The 4,946-nt window shown below is 41.2% G+C and overlaps 1 long non-coding RNA gene across 1 annotated transcript; it reads right to left on the minus strand.

The window, feature by feature from the left end:
* Positions 1-1,543: 1,543 nt before the first annotated feature.
* LOC110520953 lies at positions 1,544-4,097 on the minus strand. The gene is made up of 3 exons (XR_002473061.2): positions 3,849-4,097; positions 2,485-2,567; positions 1,544-2,344 (listed from the first exon to the last, which is right to left on the minus strand). It is a non-coding gene; the product is annotated as an uncharacterized LOC110520953 (long non-coding RNA).
* Positions 4,098-4,946: the final 849 nt, after the last annotated feature.

Consider the following 4,946-nt stretch of genomic DNA (forward strand, 5'->3'; position numbering starts at 1 on the left):
TGATTGTCTCCACCCACCTCCAGGTGTCGCCCATCTTCCCCATTATTCCCCTGTGTATTTATACCTGTGTTCTCTGTTTGTCTGTTGCCAGGTAATTTTGTTCATTCAGACCTATCAGCGGTTTCCCCCTTGCTCCTGTCCTGTCTATAGTGCCTGTTTCCTAGTTTTCACCTTTCTGCCTGCCCTGACCCTGAGCCTGCCTACCGTCCTGTACCTTTGCCCCACTACTCTACCAACCTCTGCCTGCCCTGACCCTGAGCCTGTCTACCATCCTGTACCTTTGCCCCACTACTCTGAATTACCGACCTCTGCCTGACCTGACCCTGAGCCTGCCTGCCGTCCAGTACCTTTGCCTACCCGTGTTCGATTTAATAAACTTTTGTTACTTCACATTGTCTTATCTTCAAACCTGATACTCAAGTAGGAATTAGACGTTCTTCCATGTTTCGCAATCATCAAATTTGTGTGCTTAAGGTTAAGTTTAGGCATTAACTCTGAATTGTTAAGGTTAGGGTTAAGTTTAGTCATTAACACTGAAATCTTAAGGTGAGTCATTAACCTTAATGGTTAAGGTAATTATTGAGGTTTGGGATAGGCTTAAAATGATAAATCTTAAACAACTTTCTATTGCTGGAGTCGAACTTGCAACCTTTCGAATCAGAGGCAGATTCTTACAAAACTTACTTGAAGGTAACAGTGCTCACTGCTACCCCTAGTGGCCACACTATATCATCTAAATAAGGTGTGTTGTCCAAATATAAATTCTAAAATATGAATACTGCAAGTTGCATACAAATATAAAATAGTTAACAACACACACTTTGCTCACTAGTTTTTTTTATACACTGATCATCCCCGCACAGAACCAATTGGGCTGAGGATGGATCAACCCAATCATCAGGGCTGGATGGGTGGTTCTGCCTGGGAGGAATCAAGTGAGGGGAACTACCCAAGTGTATGCATCCCTTTCACTCACTCCTTAACTGTGTTCCAAATGCACCCTATCCCCTTTATAGAGCACTACTTTTGACCATGACCCAGTGGGCTTCGATCAAAAGTAGCGACCATAGTAGGCAACAGGGTGCCATTTGGGATGCATCCCTGACCTCACCTCAATTTTTCATGATGATGTGGCTAGCCAATTGGTCAGTGTTCAGGGGAGCTAAATATCTTGTTGGTCCTATTGTTTCAGCAGAAGAGCGAGAGTAGAGTCTTGGGTGGAAGAACAGCTGTCATGGCTGAATAGCGAAGCAGCCTTAATACGCTAACGGGGCGAGGATAATTCCCACAATGCAACGTCTCATTTACATGTATATCCGAACATGAGCAATTTTTAGGCCACCGCACAAAATATGAGGAGAGGAGTTGAAGATGTGTTCATTACGTACATTTACTGTAAATGCACATTTTTATGAAGTGAACCCCACCTTGGTGATGTTTGCAGAATTCATTTTAATTGCTCTTTTGAATCAAACATGTATAAAATCAGTCCAGCTGTTCAATGTCATGCTTTTCGTAAATAAATAGCTGCTTACTTTTTCGGCAAAATGTTTATTTTCAGAACACGTGAAAACTTTTATTCTCATAACACATGCTGTTAAATCAGAGAGAGAGAGAGAGAGAGAGAGAGGCAGAGGCAGTACACACAGGATCCAGAAGGAGATTGTAGTGCAACATAAAAAATGGCCTTTTTTACAACAGCGCTGTTTCCACTCAAAAAAAGTGACGTTAGGATAAAAGAGCCGGCTAAGTGGTATATATTATATTTATGAAATGCAAACGCATTTTGTTTGGAAGAGTTAGCTAATGGTGACAAATTTGTTGAAGATCATTAAAGGCAGTCTTCTCCTATCTTCTCCTGTCTTCTCTACAATCTATTGCGTTCAAAATGGCACCCTATACCCTAGTGCCCTATAAAGGCAAAAAGGTGACATTTGGGTAGCATTCTCTGTCTGGTTAAATGTGGAAGACATTTCAAATGAATGCATTCAGTTATACAACTGACTAGGTATCCCCCTTTCCCTTTCCTTTCTCTTTCCTCTCAAACTAAGTGTTATACTGGCCATATAAAGAGTTACTATTTCTGCTTTTAATTAAAAGTTTGAGCAACATCTTGATGACAGACAGTCATTATTCCTGGATGATTTTAATCTAATGTTCTCTTCCTTCACCGTGGGAGTAAGATCCCCCATGCTGTGGTCCTCTGTATCTGCAGCCGCCCGAGTCCACAGCCGCCTTAGTCTGCATTCTACCGGCCACCGCAGTGATGTCATCCTCTCCCTGGGTGCTTCTCAAGTTGAAATGGAGGAAATTGGCTCAACTTCACTTGTTGGCATTTTGTGGTCTTTAAAAGAAGAGGGGGTCTCATTAAAACAATATAACCAAGAGACTGGCCTTCAAGTTTCTCCTCCATCATTAGACAGCGTAACAGCAGATAACAGAAACTCAATTAGACATTTGGATAACGCCATGTTGTCAATGTACCTCTGACAGAGCAGCACAGTGTCTAACCTCAGATGGCCACCTTGTAGAACTCTTCACCTTTCGTGTTTTAATGAGGGCTGCGACTGAGGAGAGAGTGAATCAATGATTCAAATAGGACAGTCATTGCTGAGATCTCGCCTATCTATCTCACCATCTAGCCTAATCCTCTTTGCTCCCCCAGTATTTGGCCTTCATTTCATGTGTATTTTATGCCCATAGATGAGATGTGAAGGCATTTACACACAAATACCTCAAATTGGCTAGATAACTCCTTAATTGTTACTGTCTGTTCTGCTTTTTTGGTCTTCCTTTAAAGTTAGTCAAGCGCTCAGGTATAAACTATGTACTGTTAATAAAATACAACACTCACGTCTTGTGTGATACAATGTTTTAATTGAACTGAATGATGTGTTTTGGGTCAGACAGAGCGTGTTGTAATTTCCACACATGGAAAGGTCACATTCACCTTATCTGTGATTTATGTTTCTGGAGGAACTTAGCGAGCTGTAAATACACTGGAAACAGGCAGCTTTAATGTATAGATACGTATTCAAATAAAAAAAAGATTCAGAGAAGTTAGAAAACAAACCGAACAGATCTAGGGTTAGGGTGAGTGGATCGTCAATCTCAGTTAAACCTGAACTAAAGTCTTGCGTAATTGGTCAGATGCTCGATGAAAGTTATGGCTCCATGCGTTTTACGAGAAGAGCTTCACCCTTTCTCTTTGCACGTCACGGGCAGGTCTATGGGCCAAAAATGACCCCTCCCCTTCCAGAATTTGAAAGATGCTAACACCTGTGAAATCGTGATTTGCCCATATAACCAGTGACAAAAAACTCAAGCACTCGAACTAATGCTGAGCGATCTCACGCATCGTGTTGTTTCATGACAGATCTATGGTACCATTTATGTTTACGTAGTCTGTCCATGAGAGATTAGTGGATGGTTAGTTGAAATGTTGTTGACAGTTAGTTGAACATTACTGAACATCTACAAATGATACATTTGGGACCATCCAAATAAAGTGACACGGTCGGAAAATAGATTCCAAAGATAAGTTCAAGTCTGGCGTAGTTATATTAAGGAGTGGTACACTCTCCAAGATCTCTGCGAGGAGGCCATTTTCACAGAGTGGAGTACTGACTATGCACACAAACAGACGTATGGACAGAGAGCCAAGCAGCTTTCCCTAAACACACTCAAAGGGATGAGTAGCATTCAATGAAGAGAACAAGTGACTTGGTTAACATCAAGCCCCTAGACGCACACACACACTCTAACACATTTGGATTGACCTTTGTTTTGTTGAGGATATCGACAAAAAACCATGAAAACATACAGAGTAGACATGTTCTTAAACTCACCAAAACTACGACTTTGCAGCGAAGTGCAGGTGTAAAAAAAAATTTTTTTTTTAAATCCTTAGTCTCTTCAGCTATGGAGAATCGATGAAAACGTCTGCAAGTATGAAAAACAGAAACTTCTGCAAAAAAAAAAAAAAATGAACGTTTACTCCTTTTCAAGTACTTCAGCACTTAAACGTGAGAATTCGTAACCAATCTGAATGTGAATTATACGTTTTGTGTTTGGCTAAGCAGGATTAAATATTAAAGGAAACAACTCAGGTAGGAGTTCGGCCATAAATCACCATCCTCCAGTCCCAAACAGATTTTTTTTTTTTTAAAGAAGAAGAAAAAGGGGGTAGAGTGAAAAAGTCGAGCCACACATAGCCGTAGCTGTGGTCAGGGGTTTAAGAAATTAGCCATGCTCAACTGGAACGGAAGTACCTCGCCGAGACCGCCACAGAGTAGGCCTCTCTAATCATATGTAACATCTACCTTTGGAACGTAGCAGAGGGAGTTTACAATAAGCTTAACTGCTACTTTTATATTGCGCCCAGCAGGCTTTCCCCTCCATGTTGTGCACTTTGAACACTATTTTGTTATTCTAACTTCATAATCCGTCCGGAGCTCTCCTGAACCGGTTTCCTTCTAAAACTCTACAGCACATCTTTTCGTCGATATTTTGTAGAATACATGAAATAGCTACTTTTCTCGTTGCTCGTTGTTGTAGTTTTGGTTGTTATAGTCGATAGAAGTCTATCCTTAAAGGCTTATTTTGTATTTTAGGTTTTCATTCTTTACATACAATCTGTTCCCCTCCATTTCGGCCAATTTTCATGACCCCCCCCCCATTCCCCCTAAAAATATCTATGAGCTTGAAAATTCAGTTAATTTGTTGGGTACTTACAAAGTACTTTGTGGACGGTGGCGGGAGAGTAAGAGAACATTCAAATGAAGCAAATACCCCTCCTACCAACCCATTTACTATCCCACAAGATATTTTAGTGTCTAGATTAGTTTAATTTGACAGACTCCGTGGTGTGGTCCATTTAGTGGGGGCTGAACCTTCCTGAGTCCTGTTGCGCTGCAACGTTGAAACGTGGGAAGGGAGTTGGAAGG

Source organism: Oncorhynchus mykiss, chromosome 30, assembly GCF_013265735.2.
Source record: "Oncorhynchus mykiss isolate Arlee chromosome 30, USDA_OmykA_1.1, whole genome shotgun sequence".
Taxonomy (NCBI): Eukaryota; Metazoa; Chordata; class Actinopteri; order Salmoniformes; family Salmonidae; genus Oncorhynchus; species Oncorhynchus mykiss.